This window comes from Pleurodeles waltl, chromosome 1_2 (assembly GCF_031143425.1).
Source record: "Pleurodeles waltl isolate 20211129_DDA chromosome 1_2, aPleWal1.hap1.20221129, whole genome shotgun sequence".
Lineage (NCBI taxonomy): Eukaryota > Metazoa > Chordata > Amphibia > Caudata > Salamandridae > Pleurodeles > Pleurodeles waltl.
Genome location: NC_090437.1, coordinates 577,489,429 through 577,508,770, shown reverse-complemented (window position 1 = coordinate 577,508,770; position 19,342 = coordinate 577,489,429).

The window sequence follows — 19,342 nt, the reverse complement described above, 5'->3', positions numbered from 1 at the left end:
GTAGTTTGCATTGATCACCAAGGTTTTGTGTTGGTGAGTATGTATCCTACTTCACAAAGTGTGCTTCCAGACTTGTTATTGTGGGTAAATTAATAGATCGGACTGCAGTGTGAAGTTCAGGGAGATCTTTGTAGATGAGGAGTTGTTCACACTCTTGTCTTGTTGCTTTCATTGCTGACCTACATCATGTGTGTACTCATTCAGCATGACTTTCCTTCATGGAAGCATACTCAGAAAGGGTGATTGATGCAGTGTAATTTGGTAATGTTTCCTTACATTTTGCAGCATAATTTAATGTTTTAGTATTGCATGGTGCCTACATTTCTCAGCCACCATTAGTTGACTAGAATAGCTATAGATGGTGCATCATTCTGTCCAACACAGCATGATTGTGTGTGGTTAGTCCCTTCATCAGTTATTCTCCTCAGTATGGTAAGGCTATGATGCAATCCTGGCCACTGCACAGATGTTTCAGACTACATGATATCAGGACAGTAGTATTGACAATCTACATTGTTGCCACACAGGCACTTTGGAGTTATGTACTGCACAGTTGAAGTGTGAAATAACACAGAGTCATAATAGGTGTGCAAGTGCTTTTTATTTATAGGTGCTGTAGTGCAAAATGTCCATTGTCCATGTTTGCTGGGTCCGTTCTGGTGCATTCTTACATGGTGATCCTACAGAAGGGGTGTGGATGATGTTCCTGACATGCTGGGGTGATGTCACAGACAGTGCAGAGGGACAGGAATTGGCAAATAGTAGGAGAGAGACATTCACTGGCAATGGGGACAAGTCATACAGTGGATTGCAGAACAGTCATTGAGTGTAGTTGTAGTGAGACTGGCATTTGACAAAACGTAGGACCTTGGTCAAAGTAGGCCATGGTGCAGGGACTAGTGCTTCCGGGTACTCTTCCGTGAGAATGTTATCTGTTCCATTTCTTCTTCTTCTGATGTGTGTGTTGCCTGGTTTGTCCTTGTTGTTGTTGGTTGTGAAGGGGCAACACACACCTCAGTGTTAAAAGACGTGAAGGCAGACATCCCAGGGGCTGCTCCCTGTGGAGTTCTTAAGGGCAGTACTGCAGCAAGGAGGGCCTGCTGGTTTTTGAGAATGGCAGCCACATCACGATGGTAGGCAGCCAGGTCGGCTCTGAGGGGTTCAATGTTGCATTCGTGCACACGTTGACTGGATTGCAGTTGTAGGTGATGTGTCAACTGGATGACAGCTGTGCTGATTTCCTTCTGTGTTTTTGCAAGTTCCTGCAAGAGAGATGTTAGGGCTTGCATAGCAGCTGCCTGATCAGCAGAAGACATCATGCACAAACGCACCCCCTCAAGGCTGGCTGCCATAGTTTGCATCCCCACCCGCACCTCCTTGGCCAGCTCCCGCTGTACCCCAACGACGGTTCTTTCGAAGCTGGTGCCAGTGTCGTCAGAGTCCTCAGCTGTGTTGGAGCTGGCAGGTCTTACTATTGGGGTGGCGGGTGGTTCTACTGTGGTGGCTGCTTCTTCTGTGCTCCTCCTTGTGACTGAAGGTGGGGTTTGGAGGCTTTCAAGGACCATTTGGATGGTCTCCTGTGGAATGTTTATGGGCTCGTCATCCATGTCATTAGGGAAATCAGGGAGAGGCATATCGGCAGGAGATCCATGTTCCTCTGCAATGAAACAGGGTACAATTAGTGTGTCTGTGTTGTGACAATTTTGCAATAAGATACAAGCCTTTGGATGCCTTAACTTTGTGCTCTGTTTTAGTCTTGGTATCTGCTGTCCTTTATATGGGCATTGTTGTAGGCCTATGGCCCACCTGTGTGTCACATGTGTGATATAGAGCTATCAGACTTGTCTGCCTAATTGCCTCTAGGTGTTGCTTTGTAACAATTTAGGAATAGCCATCTTTTTGTCCTACTCGTCCCTCCGTGTTTAACAATTCTTATGGAGAGACATTTTGTTGGGTGGGCTCTCATTATCCTACATGAGATTACTGGCTTTCTAGACAGCAGGATAGCTAATGGTGTGGGGGACTAAGTCTGACCCACTTGTAATTAACTCTGTCACCCTGATTCTTTCTTTTTGCTCTGGCTAACTAGCAGTGCCTCATGTCTCCCACGGCAAAGGAATGATTAGACATCCGAGCGCATGACATCTTTGGAACTTCTCAGGGAAGTCGTGGTCACTCAGATCCAAAACAATTCTCTCTTTTCCAGTATGATCTCATACACAAAAGACAAAGACAGTATTTGTTTTATATGATGATTTCATTGTACAACTGACTTGTAGATATTTAGGTGTGAGCCACAATAACCCAAACAATACAACATGGTAGAATTGAAATAGTCAGCAGGAGAGTAAAACATTAGTACAAAGCTATCATGGTGCCTAACTGTTTCTACTATCCCTCTGCTTGTTCTATTTAGAGCACAGCATGTTAAGCTTCGAGCTTGCCTGTCTGAATCACTGGGGAGACATCATCCCTCATATCAGAGCAATGGCCTGTGATCTGGTTCTGCATCTGCAGCAAGGCAGGCAGCGTCTAGTTGTGGTTCTCTGTTTGGAAACTCCCTCTTGCGTGTCTTGGGACAAGGAAGTGATTGTATAAGTAATATGTCATCGTGATGACAAAGTGTCCCTACGCAGGAATGCCAAATCTTAACCCCTACCACGTCTATCGGCAATGTACCAGACTGTATCCTTGACTGGGGCACAGAGTGAATATGTTCTGGCGAACTCCAGTGCTGAAGTAGACAAAACAGTGTGATTTGACTAATAAACAACACCGTAAGACTGGCTATTTGCAAAAATAACTGATAGGAAGCCTAATAAAAAGCATTTAGTGCAAAGTGCTCAGAGGCTCTTAGATGTGAGCAAATGCGTAAAAGTACATTCAGGGCAAGGTGCACAAAGGCCTAAAGCCTGAAGCTAATGCGCAAAGTATACGTAACACTTACCACACTACACTTTGACTGGCTGTGGGTGTTGTGAATGCCCTGGCAGCACACTTGCCTCCCAGGACCTGCCCCAAACACTTTTTATTCACATTGCCCGAAATGTACATGTGATGTGGCATATCCTATGCATGTCAATGTTAGGATGTGGTATGGATGTAAACATTGTTGATGTTTGGAGATGATGTTGGGTCATGTGTGTTTAATTGGATTGCCCTGTTTATCGTATCAAGGTCCGATTTGGTTGTCAGACTGTGCAGGTGTGTTTCAGTGACCAGTGTTCTGTGTCCCCTCCTCAATGTTGTTGTCTGAGCAGTATGACATTAGTGATGTTGCCTTGTTAGCCAGGCACGTGAGGGACCCTGACGTATGCAGCATGTGTGTGTCCTTAGTGCTGTGTGGCTCCTATTGCTGTTTACTTTGGCTGATGTATGTGTCAACTATGGGCATTGGCATTTGAGTGTACTGGTGCCTTTGTCTTATTTCTATAAATAGTTGCAGATGTCATCCTCACCCCCTAATTTAGGTATGTATGTTCCATGGAGAGGTTCCTGCCATTTGCTACTATAGCTGCACAGAGATGAGAGGTGTTATTGTCAACTGTTGTGGCAGTTACATTGCAGTTGTTGTTTTGGCTACTGGATTACTGATAGGGACCTAGTTGATGTAGGATAGATTTTGACAGACAAGTGCCTGGATGTGAGTTTGACGTAGTGGCCTTCACACCTGTCGCTTCTTTCCCTTGGCTCTATTGTTGTAATTACAGGATGGCCCCATGGGACTGTTGTTGGTGCTGTATTTTGTCGTGCTCCAGATTCAGTCTGTGCTGGGCATGCCCCCCTGCCGTGCCCCTTTACCCATGCCACTTCATATATGTGCTGACTTACATGCATTGTGTAGTAGGTATTCCCCCCTCCGGTAGCATGTATCATTGTTGCATTTTAATTCCCCATGCTACTTACCCTGCATGTGCGTTGTGTCGTGGTAGTCTGCGCTGTCCTGTCCTTGAATCCCTGTGACGATCTCCTCAGGGATGACGGCTGCGACCATCTCCTCCATGTGGTCCAGGGCCTCCTGGTGTGCTGGACTCCCCCCTCCAGTCAGCAGTGCTGCCTTCCTGTTCCTGGCCATTTTTTCTTTTGTCCTACGTTTGCAGTCATGCCAGCGTTTCTTACACTCGGTGACTGTCCTGCGTTCTTCAGCCACACTGTTGATCTTGTCCACAATTTGTTTCCATATGGCCTCTCTCCTACTGATGGGCAATTTAGAGGTGATGAACAATTGGTGCTGGTGTTCCGTCACCTCTTTAACCAGGAGTTCCTGCTCCTCTGCACTGAAGCGACACTTTCTTTTTTTTCTGAAAATTTCCTGGTTCCGGTATGGATCATCCTGGCTTGTTCCTGGTCTGCTGTCATCTTCCTGGGGTCTGTTGTGGCATCTGGGATCCATTTTGGCTCTCCTCTGCTGAAAGGGCAGTTTTCTCGGGTAAATTTGACGCAATTGCATCAAAATAAACAGCGCTTTCCGGGTTGCGCTGTCGTAAATTGACCCACAGTCATTTGCGTCGCGTTAACGTTGGTTTCCTTTACGACTTGACGCCGCTGTGTGCTTCACGAAATAATGACTCCCACCTGTTGGTTGCGCCGCTGTGCGTCAAAGTATAAATTTGACGCCCGCACGGTGCATCGAAATGGCGTTAGCCGGCGCTAATTTTTTTGATGCAAAACTGCGTTAGCGCAGTTTTGCGTCAAAAAGTATAAATATGGCCCTGCATGTTTTATCCCTCCCCCAACACACATTTTTAAAACCATTAAAAAAAATTTAAAAAAATAAAGATGTCAGACTACTGATGAAATGTTAAACCTGTTTATTAGTAACAGTTTTCACCACAAACATGTACACGGGTAAAAATAAAATGAGGTAAAAATCTTACGACATGCGAACCTTTTAACAATACTGTACATTGGTTCAGATTTTGGGATTATAGTAGAGCGGTAACCAGGTGTCCATCCTGAACAGTCTCTTTTTAGGTACCAGTTGTAGAGCGCCAGTGCGCCTAGATGGTGTTAGCTGTGGGTAGAAAGGCGATGTCTGCATGAGGGGTCCCCTGGTAAAAACACCAGTGCCGGAACCTTTCAAACTTTCAAGTCTTCGCCGGTGGTCGGCGTTACCAATGATCGTGGAGGGGATATTGAGTTCCGCAGCGGCACTTAGGAACTGCTCCCAACCTCTAGGAGTGTCATGTGTCGATAGGGTTTTACCGTGCGTGAGACCTCTGACCAGATCATACATGTGTGATCCAGCAACTGGCTGCCCCTTGTAAACAAATTCACCCCTGAAGTTCCAAGAGGTAAAATCTTTAGTAGCAGCCATTTTACTGAGCAACATTTGAGCAGCCCCTCTATACTTCTGACTTATATTTTTTCAAAGGTCTACAACAAAGGAGTCCGTGGTGGGTGAGGGTCCAAGTTCTTGAGGAGCTACTGGGTCAGCGGTCAGCTGTTCCTCGGCAGCGGTGTACAGTGTTAGTTTGTTTTTTTCATTGTGCAGTTGCTTGTAATGCTTGTAATACTGTAAAAAGTTTTGAAGTGCTCCTGAGTAAAGCCCCGCTTTGTTGTGTGGTTTTAAATTGGTTCGGTTCAAAATGGTTTTGATCTCAGCATCGAGACTCTGTGTCTCATTTCTGCGGATGTCCCAAACGTCGGCGGTTGAGGGGCCCAACTGTTCCAGCTGATGGCGAGGCACAAGGTAAATTTTTTGGGAGTGCTCCATCATGTCCTTGACAGGAGACCCGTTATTAAGGGCATAGCTATACCCAGCAGGGAACCTATAAAGCCTCCTGACTGTTTGACCAGTTTCCTTTTAGAAAGGAGCGACGCCCTTTTATTGCTGAGATCCTTAATAATGTGGCACTTCTTCAGCACACGGAACTGGCTCGTCGATATAGGAACATTAACTTTTAGGGTGTTTAGGGCTATTTCTGAAATGGCCGCAACTAAATCGTCCGAGGCAGCGCATAGGATAGCTTTTCTTTTCATGGGGCAGGATGTGACCAGCATTTTTAGGAAGTCTAAATTCCACTGTAGCCGCGCAGACATTGTGGTGACCATATATTACAAGGTTTAGAGTATAAATGTTATAAAAGTCTTCTTAAGGGGTCTTTTTATAAGCATTGGGGGCTGTGTTAGGAATGTAAGCGACTGGAATGTCCGGGGGGTAAATACCGGTGCGTAGGCGGTAGTCTTCCAGAGTGTTGGGTTTTAAATCGACCAGTAAATAACCATGGGGTTTTATGGTGGCATCGTTAAAAGCTTCCATGAAAAACTGGGTGTTTCCGGGGTACATCTGTTTAGCTATAATTGCTATCTATAGCTTGTTGCGGGTGGTTTTAAATAAGACCAGGTATGAGGCATTGAGAGTTATAGAACAACTGCTTTTGCCCTTGTAAAACAAGTTCTGCACGATGTAGCATATACTCAGATTATGGAGATGTGAATATTGAGTAAAAGCTCTCTCGATCTCGGGGTGGTCACCTCCTTCACGCATGAGATCGTCCACAACGACCATGTTGACAAGGTGTTTAGGTAACAAGTCATCGTCGTAGAGGTTATTAGGGATGCCTTCTATAAACCTAATGTGTGGGAACTTTAGGGAGAGTTCCGTGTAAAGATCTCGCCAGCAAGAATAAAGCCATACAATGTTGTTAGGGGTCCGAGATAAAACACTGGGAGCATTTTCAAGCAGTTTCTTTATAAAATAACTTTTACCGCTATTTGAGGGGTTGGCTAGAACGCATGAGAATGGGTGTTTCAGGCTGGTGTCCATAGTGGTTGGGGGTCGTCACGCTAATCTTTTTTAATGACCGTACGGTAGTGTTTTGTAGTCCTCAACAAGGACCCGTTTATCAAACACTACGCTCAGTGTTTTATACAACGGTTGTGTTGTAATTTCCCACCTCTTTTTGGACCTGACTATGCTGGGGTGACTATTGCTCTGCTATTTTCATGGTCGCTCGATGCATAGTACTCATGCACCAGCCTCTTCAGACTGTCAAAATTTATTTTAACCATGTTGTTAACGTTTAAAGTGATGCCTTTGACCTTCATGTTGTTAGAGGTATTGTAACTGTAGGTCTTGGGCCCTGAGGATGTATATTGAGTATGTACTCATTCTTTTCCAGTTCGCTGGACAAATCCCCTAGATAATCGCCCAGTGGCGGATCTTCATCACCCGCTTTACTAACAAAAATAACGGAGTCTGTGTTGTGGTACAAACATCGTTCCTGAAACTTATCCAACAGTCTGTAAAGCTCTAGACCAGCGTGAGCGGTTGTGAAGCACGCTATGAAGATGTTTATATTGTTACAAGATGTGGGATACTCTTTGGCATATTTCCAGCAAAGAACAGCCGTCTCATTGTCTATAAATTCACAACTGGACACGTCATAAGATGGGGCAAATAGATACTTAAAAAGCTTGTCCGGATCTGTGACGATGGATGTGTTTGACAGATTGGTGCGCTGTGCAAATTTACCCCACAATGAATTAAGACAGAGCTTGGCCAGCTGGCGGGGTTAACCTTAATGAACTCAGGTCTCAATGTAATACCCTTGTGAGCAGGGTTATCAGCGATATACTTTTGCTTTGTGGGTTCATCAATGCACCTGTCAGGATACCCTGATGCCTCCTGTTTGTCTCTGAGAAACAGGTTGATTTACTCAGAAAAGAGTTGAGTTGTGGTGTGTGGAAAGTGCCAAATCTCCAGTATTTTCCCGAGACGATAACCTTTCTCGAGGTCTGCTTGTACCTCAATGGTACACCATGTCCCCTCCAGCAGCCTTTGCTCATCACTATGTGTACACACGCTGGTCTGTTTACGTTCAGCGCATGTTCGACATAGAGGGAACATTAGCTTGCCGTCGACTCTGTACGGAAGTACTGGGAAGTAAAGCTTCCCTGGAGGGTGAATTTGACACTTAACAAGCCCAAAGTACTCGTTGAGGGGCTTAAAGTTCCTGTATATGATCCTAGGATGCCCCAAAGGGTGCAACTTCACTTTGTTTACATAGGGATACAGACTGGTGAAGTCGTAGTAGTGTAGTTTCCCACCCTCACCAGCGACCCGGTACAGTTGTATGGCATTTGTACGACCGCCGAATAAGGTGTCACGGGGTTCCAGAGGGACTGGTAACTGGCGACTCTTAATAAAAGTGCTCAGTTCAGCATCTTTTGCTAACAAGTCTAACCGCTCGTGCTCCCAGAGGGTTCTCAAAGCAAAACCACTGTTCTCAATATACTGTGCCTTGGCCAGAGTACGTCTGTGCAGATGTTCAAATGTGGTACCCTGCAGTCTATTATACTCATGGGGCTTGTAACAACGCGTGCGACCATGATAAAAACAACCGTTGAACTGAAAGGCGGTTGGCACCCCGTTAATTAGCGCATACCCGTCTAGGTAGGAGCGGCCAAGGCGGTATTCACCACCCTGCAAAGCATGTTGGATGAAGATGTTCTCTTTCTCCGAGATGTACATGAGCCACTGAATAGACGGGGTGGAGTAGCATTTCTGATTACCGTTATAGAGGTCGGGTGGTACTAGAGCTATGGTTTCAGGATTTAAAAACTTGTGCTGATAAATAGACATGCACATCGAGGCCAGAGTAATGCTCCTAAATAGGTTTAGGTATTTAATGATTTTTTTTCTCTTGCGGGATTTGGTTTTAATAATCCTAACCCATTTTGTCATCTCCACCACAACGTCTCTGAAAAGGTTGCACGCTTTACGCAAGATCATGACATCTGCTGTACAGTAAGCTTGCAACTCTGTTTGAAAATGAAACCTATTTTCACGGTTTTCATCGTACCACTGTAGAAAGCTCTCTTTTTCAGACGGCATCATGTACTCTACACCGTAACTGTTGGGCGGAGGCATAGGACCGTTGTAATTCTGATTAACCCACGTGTTAAAAAAGTGAGGGAAATAACCTTTACAGCCTTCAAAAACAAATGCTTTTGGTAACTTGCTCAACTTCATGGGCCAAAAATTCAAGGTGTCTATGAATTTCAAAAGGGACAACCTTTAACAACATCAGTTTGGAACCCTGGGTGATGAGGTCCACAGCCAGCTTTTCACAAATCAGGTCCTGGAGAATAAAGAACGAGTCGTACGCTTTTGAGTTGTGCGCTAACATTGTATACTCGTAGTATTTTGATTGCATGAACGTGTTGAGGAAATCGTTCACGCAAGACCGGCCTACAAACTCCCAGTTTTCATTGGATGTTAGATGATGGGCGTGAATGTAGTTAGGCTGGTGCACACCTGTCTCTTGCGTACACTCTATATCAAATGCGATATAGTCTTCTGTTTTTCTCTGGGGGTGTCCTATGAGCATGTAACATTCATGCGACAAACAGGGTATAAAATACGTTTTACACCGGGGACATTGCATACCCTTACAATCGTGGTCTTAGGCCTTGCAACGACCGCAAGCCCCGCAGTCTGATTTAGGGACGCACTGTGCGAGGTTTATGTGCACGTTCAAACAGGTTTGTGATCGACAGAACATCTTGCACGTCGAACAGTTCACTTTCTGAGCATCACTGGCAACACACCCGTCCCTCTGACACATTTTACAGTGCATTTCACACTGATGTCTGGTTCGATTGTTGTATATGTGGTCGCAGTGTTCGCACCCATACTTGGCTCCTAGAAAACCCTTCAGGTTCAAGATACCGTAAAAGTGGTTTTCATGATGTAGCACATAAACAGTCTTGTTTCTGACACGTTCATTGGTCGTGAAGTACTTCCAAGAACCGCTGTGGTACAGCACTTTTACTATAATGGCAAAATGGTTCTCAAAAAGACCCAGGTCCCCAAAACCAACCAGTCTGTCGGTTGGTAGTTGAAGCGCCTCATGGGCTGCAACCGCCATAGACATAATGACGTTTTCTGGGGTGGCTCGGTCCACCAACAACCCCTCAATGCTTGCCGCCAGACACATGTTGGTACCGCCCATGTTAAAGTCACGCAACCAACGCCACTTTTTACTGATGATTTTACTATACATGATGCTCTTTAAGGTTCTGGAAGCACCGCCCTCACGACCCTTAACAATGAGTGCGATGATTCTAAAGGTCCCATACGCCAGTAATTCGGCCTTGCTCTGTAAAAACTTAGACAACTTCTCTAGAAACGTCACAGCGTCAAACACATTTCGAGCCGACCGTCTGGTGAACAGAGGACTATTGAGACCCTGCCCTTGAAAACGTATCTGAAAGAAATCGTTAGGCTCCACATCTTGTAACAATCGTTATATGAGCGTTTGCACTGCCTGATGTATAGCTATAACCCAATGATCAGAGGAGTCTAGATGGTCAAGTTGGAATTACGTTAGCCGGCGTAGGGGAAAATGGGGGTTGTGCGTCAAAAAATGGTGCAAGTCAGGTTTGAGGCAAAAGTCATGCCTCAAACCAGACTTGCGCCATTTTTTGACGCACAACCCCCATTGAAATGACTCCTGTCTTAGCAAAGACAGGAGTCATGCCCCCTTGCCCAATGGCCATGCCCAGGGGATTTTCTGTCCCCAGGACATGGTCATCGGGCACACTTGCCACTTTAAAAAATAAAAATAAAATACTTACCTCAACTTACCTGTACTTACCTGAGATGGGTCCCCCCATCCATGGTAGTCCTCCAGGGGTGGGCGAGGGTGGCAGGGGGTGTCCCTGGGGGCAGGGAAAGGCACCTCAGAGACCATGGAAGTGAGCCCACAGGTCCCTTAACGCCTGCCACCACCCAGGCGTTAAAAAACAGCGCACATCAGGCTGTGCGCTGTTTTTTAAGGCCCGCCCCCTCCTGTGCGTCAAAATGACCCATCCAAAAAATGACGCACACAGAGGAATTTTGACGTCCGCGGGTTCGGGCTTCAAAGTTTAAATATGGTGCACAGTTTGCGCCGAATGTGCATCAAAATTTTTGACGCACATTCGGCGCAAACAGAGTATAAATATGCCCCCTAAACTCCTCATAGTGCTCTGTGGCGTTAAACCGCTCTACAATGCAACTATACATTCTCACACTTTCCATAAACACCTGTTCTGAAGCCTCAGCATGAGAATTGTCGGTGGTTGGAGGGTCCCCCAGGGTGTCATCCACAGGTAGTTGACTAAGGTCAGCTGTAGGTGTGTTTTTATACCTTTGTGTAACGCTTATTCTGGCTTTCTTTAACTTCCTTATTAAAAGCTTACGGTTTCTAGCACTACCAGCCCACTTCTGTTTCTTACATGTCCATTTGGTTTTTCTTTTGCCGGCCACAGCCAGTCTGAACAACATTTGGGGGGCTTACAAGTGTTGACCCTGACCTTTCACCTAAAAAGGGTGGTGATCCTTCCAATTGTTCTGGGCTGAGCCGGGTCTGACCATCACCCCCTGAGGACCTGTAAATACCCTTAGCAACTCCTACCTCTATATTTTGATGCCCTGTGGGTTGTGTTTTAGGTGTTGAGGGTTCTATTTTCACGTGTTAGGTGGTGACTCACATTGCTTTTGTTTTTTTAGCGCCCGTAAAACCCTTAAAGCTTTACTGAGCAAATGCTGGATCTTCTTTTTTTATTTAGACCTGAGGACAGTGGTATTGGTAAATGCGGGTCTTTCAGTCCCCAGGTCGGTTTGCATGCATAGTCACGCGGGTATGTTACACATGTCCGCAACTGCTGAATCACAAGCTTTGACCACTGCGCTTCTACACTGGGCCAACCATTGTATTAAAGCCCTTACACTAGCTCTGGAGGCCCCGGTATTGTAACTGCTCTTACCAAGTTTTAAAGTCTTTAGACGGAGTTTGAATTTTAACTGTCCAACAGACTGATGTATTTCTTTTATATAGGTGTCCAGGACTCCAGTACGGTCCATAGGGTGGGTTTCTAGGTCGTTATTTGAGGCTTTATGTGTATGAGTGACACCCCCTTGAGCAGCCCCGGCCATAGGACCCTGGTTAACATTGTGACCCTCTTTCTGGATTTGCGGAATGGCGCGGGATGTAAAAACAGGGACCCAGTGTGAGCACCCTGGGGTTTGAGATGCCTGGTCACCGCTAGACGGGGTTCCTAAACTGCAAATTTGTGATCCGCTACACCCTATACTGCTGGCAGGTTATGTTGAGGAGGATGGTGAAGACCACTGTGCACAGGCACTTGATGCAGGGCTGGTGGGGTCGTACACCCCCGGTGGTGTACCTGGAGACAAAAGACATGGGGAGGATAAATGCCTATCGTAATAACTCAGGGCCTCGGATGCATCGGAAGTGCTGTGGGTGGGTGATGATGATTGTATTCCTGCTGACTGCAACTTTGAGGGGGATACATTAGAAGTGTCATGGGGCATTGCTGGGGCTTCAGAGCCCCCTGCAGTACCAGATAACGCCTTTAGAAGCCCTATACAATGGAATAAGGATCTCTATGTGATGCTCATTTTCAAAGTCTGTGTCACAAAGACTGTGATGGAACGTTACACTGCTTGTTGGTGGCAGTTCGATGACAGGCCCTCCCATATTAGCCTCTGACAGTGCTGAACATTTAGAACGTTGAGGGCTTGGTGGTGTCATGACTGGTGTCTGTAGAAACCGCTGCAATGTAGGTCCTGGGGTCCTGCAGTGTTCAAGAATACGGCTGGCACCACAAGGTTTTGAACGGCCCCGTTGTTGACCTTTAAAGACGACTTTGACAGTTTAGTCCGAAGACCAACTCCTCCAGAGCTCTTATGTGATGACCCTAGGATGTAAAGATAGCACAATACATATTAGGGTTGTTACAGCCGCTATACCGCAGGGGTGAAAGAGGTTTGAGAGATTGTATTAATCTGCCCCTACAGTTCTAAAAACACACCTATGGTTTCCCAGTGTGAGGGGCCCTTCATAATAGGCACTCCATCGTTAGACGGTGAGGTCTTCCTCTTGCATACAGTGTTTTGAACGTTCCCATCCGTCTTCATGGGTGTTATCCCTGGAGTCGCACACCCCGCAGGGGGCCCTCGGGCTTAAAAATAAATGTTACATTTACAATATAACACATGCACTATACGTGTTCTCTGGGGGCTCCACCATCACAGTGTTTATGGGGTTTTAGATTTTCAAGGTGTTTACACCTGGACTCTGTTATTTACCTGCTTAAGTGGTGTCCTAAGACACTGTGCATGGAGCGTCTTGAGCCTGTAGGATCTGTTGCAGAGCGTCAACCGCAAGCTGTAATTCTGCATCATAACCTGTACAAGCACACAAATACATGGGTAACCATTAAAGGCAAAATAAAAAAAATAACACTAACGATAACTCTGTTTGGATTAGTCTTTGTCCCATAACTCACCTTGTTGCATGATCTCCATTTCCTCTGGGTCATCGCAAGCTCTTGGAGGTCCTATGTACAAAAGAGACAGAATTTACTTTTAGCACAACACATTTAATGTTATATGCATAACCCTTTCATAAAACCGTGCAATGTGCTAAAAAAAAAAAGTCTCTCAAGATACATCTTGTTGTGCGCCTATGTTCTGGAAGTATAATACCCAGAACCATTGGTAGACCTTTTCTCAAAACTATACAATGTTTAATAAACAAAGTCCACATGGTGGCGCCCTTGTACAATATAAAGTCTAGGATTCTCTTTATATAGCATTATTTATATAATCCTAAAGGCTCCACAACCTTATTTTACTCCTATTACAAGGCCCCCATAGGTCTTTATAATGACATATAATTACACCAGTTATAAAAATATATAACAATGCACTACTTAAAAACATTACAATTCCTAGATCCTAGGATCCAGGCCGTGTTTTAACCTTAGCTCAGCAAGGCTCTGAACCCTGTGCGGGCAGAGCTTGGTCGAAACTCCCACCTACTGGGTGGAGCAGACAAGCAGAGCCAGTTCCAACAGCCCAGACACAGGGGGTCATTACAACATTGGCGGTAAAAGCCGCTTACCGCCGTGCAGAAAACTGGCAACACACTGCCGTGGCCGCGGAATTCCGACACAGTCGTTATGACCCACAGCTCAGAATCCGCCAAAATCCACATGCACACAAGTCTGCCACACCAAAGGTCAGTGGTAAACTGGTGATAACAAAACCTCCACCGTCACGCCAACAGGAATACGCCCACACTATCCCGACACACAAATCCACGCGGCGGTCTTTCAACCGCGGTATTCCATTGGCGGTACACACCGCTGCGCTCAAAATACACACACATTTACAAAACACTACCACATTGGACAAATCAATATACACACACCTGATACACATACACACACCACTCTCACACACCCAATACAATATAAAACACACACTAACATCACCCACAAACCCTTACGTCAACAATTGCGACTGAAGGCCAGAGAGACACCACCATCTACAAACTAGCATCCACAGGCAATCAACACCATCACTCACACAACATCCAAGCACCTCACACAACACACCTCTAAATTTCACCCCACACATCACAACACACACCACCCCACACATCACCCACACCACTCCATGGCACGGCACCGCAAAGACACCCCAGGTTCTCTGAGGAGGAGCTCAGGGTCATGGTGGAGGAAATCATCTGGGTAGAACCACAGCTATTTGGATCACAGGTGCAGGAAGATGGAGCTATGGTGAAGAATAGTGGACAGGGTCAACGCAGTGGGACAGCACCCAAGAACACGGGATGACATCAGGAAGAGGTGGAACGACCTACGGGTGAAGGTACGTTCCCTGGTCTCAAGACACCACCTTGCGGTTCAGAGGACTGGCGACGGACCCCCACCTCCTTCCCCGAGACTCACTACATGGGAGGAGGTGGTGCTTGGCTATACTGCATCCTGAGGGCCTCGCAGGAGTAGCAGGAGGAATAGACTCTGGTAAGTCAAACCTTTAACTACTTCATCCCCCACCCACCTGCATGCTATCACATACCTCAGCCTCGCCCTCAGCCCCACCACTCCAACTCCTCACATATGTCCCAATATCACAAATCACACATCCCAAGCCCAAGCCCTGCATGTAACACCAAAGCATGGACACCCATCACCAAAGCATGGCCACTGTACATACCTGTGCACCCCCCTAAACCATCATCACACAAGGTCCTACACAGGAATGCAAGCACTGGGGTACACGGTCGCCCACCGATTGCACACCATGGCACACACAGGTGCAATAACCATGCTTTTACACCCCTGCAGGACCCCTACCCAACGTCACCGGACAGGAGGGTCCAGATATGTCCACTCCACCCACAGAAGAGGCCCACAGTGATGACAGCAGCTCTGTCGAACTGGATCAAGATGACCAGCCCGGCCCATCTGGGACCTCGGGACAGTCGGTTCCCCTCACACTGGCACAGGCTACTACAGAGCTTCCCCCCTCTGGAAACACCAGCACAGCACCCACCCAGCGGGCCCATACCTCTGTCCCCAGGACACGTCAATCAGCAGTGTGTCCACCACTACAGGGAACCCAGGCTAACCCACCACCCCAGCAACACCAGGGACCTGGGGGCAGTGGTAGTGGGAACACAGTTCAGGGGACAGAGGCACAGGAACACAGGGGAACTGGGAGGGCTGCTGTGCGACAGGGGGAGGACAGGCCCAGGGAACCCACTCTCCACGAGGCCCTCTCCAACATCATGGGAGCCTACCACCATTCCCAGGAGACAATGGCAACGGTACTGACCAAGTTTCAGGTGACCCAGCGGCAGAAGGAGGAACAGTATTTGGGCTTCAGGGAGGAACTCAAATCCATCAGTGGAAGGTGTAGTTTTAGCAGATTGTCTCACTGCTGAGCAGAAAGACCACTGCATCAATCTCCTGGGTCAGTTTTCTGAAATCTTTTCTACTGTGCCAGGCACCACTTCTTGGTGTGAGCACACTATAGATACTGGAGACAGCATGCCTGTCAAAAGTAAAATCTATAGGCAGCCTGACCATGTCAGGGACTGCATAAAACAAGAGGTTCAGAAAATGCTTAAACTGGGAGTGGTTGAGCAATCTGAAAGCCCATGGGCCTCTCCTGTGGTGCTTGTCCCAAAGCCTCACTCTAAAGATGGGAAAAGAGAGATGAGGTTTTGTGTAGATTACAGAGGTCTCAACCAGGTAACTAAAACTGATGCTCACCCTATACCCAGGGCAGATGAGCTCATAGATACACTGGCATCTGCCAAGTAGCTAAGCACATTTGATTTGACTGCAGGGTATTGGCAGATCAAGTTATCAGAGGATGCTAAAGCAAAAACTGCATTTTCGACTATTGGAGGGCACTACCAATTCACAGTAATGCCCTTTGGTTTGAAAAATGCACCTGCCACTTTTCAGAGGTTGGTGAATACAGTCCTGCAAGGGTTGGAGGCTTTTAGTGCAGCATATCTAGATGATATAGCTGTTTTTAGCTCCACCTGGGATGATCACCTGGTCCACCTATAGAACGTTTTGGAGGCCCTGCAAAAGGCAGGCCTCACTATCAAGGCTCCAAAGTGCCAGATAGGGCAGGGGAAAGTGGTTTATCTGGGACACCTTGTAGGTGGAGAACAGATTGCACCACTCCATGGGAAAATCCAAACTATCATAGATTGGGTTCCCCCTACAACCCAGACCCAGGTGAGAGCCTTCTTAGGCCTCACTGGGTATTACAGGAGGTTCATAAAGAACTATGGCTCCATAGCAGCCCCTCTTAATGACCTCACTTCTAAGAAAATGCCTAAAAAGGTATTGTGGACAGCTAGCTTTTGAGGAGCTGAAACAGGCCATGTGCACTGCACCTGTCCTAAAAAGCCCATGTTACGCCAAGAAATTCATTGTTCAAACTGATGCATTTGAATTAGGGGTAGGGGCAGTCTTATCATAACTCAATTCTGAGGGACAGGATCAACCTGTTGCTTTTATCAGCAGGAGGTTGACACCTAGAGAAAAGCGTTGGTCTGCCATAGAGAGGGAGGCCTTTGCTGTGGTCTGGGCACTGAAGAAGTTGAGGCCATACCTGTTTGGCACTCATTTCATTGTTCAAACAGACCACAAACCTCTACTTTGGCTACAACAAATGAAAGGTGAAAACCCTAAATTGTTGAGGTGGTCCATATCTCTACAGGGAATGGACTATACAGTGGAACATAGACCTGGGAGTACCCACTCCAATGCAGATGGACTCTCCAGATATTTCCACTTAGACAATGAAGACTCATCAGGTCATGGCTAGTCTTATTGTCCTTCGTTTGGGGGGTGGGGGTTGTTTAGGAAAGTACCATCTTGCCTGGCATGTTACCCCCATATTTCACTGTATATATGTTGTTTTAGTGTATGTGTCACTGGGACCCTGCCAGCCAGGGCCCCAGTGCTCATAGGTGTGCCCTGTATGTGTTCCCTGTGTGATGACTAACTGTCTCACTGAGGCTCTGCTAACCAGAACCTCAGTGGTTATGCTCTCTCTGCTTTCCAAACTGTCACTAACAGGCTAGTGACCAATTTTACCAATTCACATTGGCATACTGGAACACCCTTATAATTCCCTAGTATATGGTACTGAGGTACCCAGGGTTTTGGGGTTCCAGGAGATCCCTATGGGATGGAGCATTTCTTTTGCCACCCATAAGTTACTTAGTGTGTGGGCACCCTGGCACTAGCCAAGGTGCCCCCACATCGTTCAGGGCAATTTCCCCGGACTTTGTGAGTGCTGGGACACCATTACACGCGTGCACTGGACAGAGGTCACTACCTATGTACACCGTCACAATGGTAACTCTGAACATGGCCATGTAACATGTCTAAGATCATGGAATTGTCACCCCCAATGCCATCCTGGCATTGGGGAGACAATTCCATGATCCCCTGAGTCTCTAGCACAGACCCGGGTACTGCCAAACTACCTTTCCTGGGGTTTCACTGCAGCTGCTGCCAACCCCTCAGACAGGTTTCTGCCCTCCTGGGGTCCAGCCAGGCTTGGCCCAGGAAGGCAGAACAAAGGACTTCCTCAGAGAGAGGGTGTTACACCCTCTCCCTTTGGAAAAAGGTGTCAGGGCTGGGGAGGAGTAGCCTCCCCCAGCCTCTGGAAATGCTTTGAGATGGTGCCCATCTCTGCATAAGCCAGTCTACACCGGTTCAGGGATCCCCAGCCCTGATCTGGCGCGAAACTGGAAAAAGGAAAGGGGAGTGACCACTCCCCTGCCCTGCACCTCTCAGGGGAGGTGCCCAGAGCTCCTCCAGTGTGCTCCAGACCTCTGCCATCTTGGAAACAGAGGTGCTGCTGGCACACTGGACTGCTCTGAGTGGCCAGGGCCAGCAGGTGACGTCAGAGACTCCTCCTGATAGGCTCTTACCTGTTTTGCTAGCCTATCCTCCTTCCTAGGTAGCCAAACCTCCTTTTCTGGCTATTTAGGGTCTCTGCTTTGGGGAATTCTTTAGATAACGAATGCAAGAGCTCATCAGAGTTCCTCTGCATCTCTCTCTTCACCTTCTGCCAAAGGATCGACCGCTGACTGCTCAGGACGCCTGCAAAACCGCAACAAAGTAGCAAAGACGACTACTGCAACCTTGTATCACTGATCCTGCCGCCTTCTCGACTGTTTTCCTGGTGGTGCATGCTCTGGGGGTAGTCTACCTCCTTCTTACATCAGGAGCTCTGAAGAAATCTCCCCTGGGTCGACGGAATCTTCCCCCTGCAATCGCAGGCAACAAAAGACTGCATCACCAGTCCTCTGGATCCCCTCTCAGCACAACGAGCGTGGTCCCTGGAGCTCAGCAACTCTGTCCAAATGACTCCCATTGTCCAGTGACTCTTCAGTCCAAGTTTGGTGGAGGTAAGTCCTTGCCTCCCCACGCTAGACTGCATTGCTGGGTACTGCCAGATTTTCAGCTGCTCCGGCTCCTGTGCACTCTTCCAGGATTTCCTATGTGCAGAGCCAAGCCTGGGTCGCCGACACTGTAACCTGCAGTGCAAAACCTCCTGAGTTGTCCTCCGGCGTCGTGGGACTCCCTTTTGTGTCTTCGGGTGAGCTCCAGTTCATTTCTCTTCCAAGTGCCTGTTCCGGTACTTCTGCGGGTGCTGCCTGCTTTTTTGAGGGCTCCCTCACTTGCTGGGCGCCCCCTCTGTCTCCTCACCAAAGTGGCGACATCCTGGTCCCTCCTGGGCCACAGCAGCATCCAAAAACCCTAACCACGACCCTTGCAGCTAGCAAGGCTTGTTTGCGGTCTTTCTGCGTGGGAACACCTCTGCAAGCTTCTTCACAACGTGGGACATCCATCCTCCAAAGGGGAAGTTTCTAGCCCTCTTTGTTCTGGCAGAATCCATAGCTTCTACCATCCGGTGGCAGCTTCTTTGCACCCTCAGCTGGCATTTCCTGTGCATCTGCCCACTCTCGACTTTGTCGCG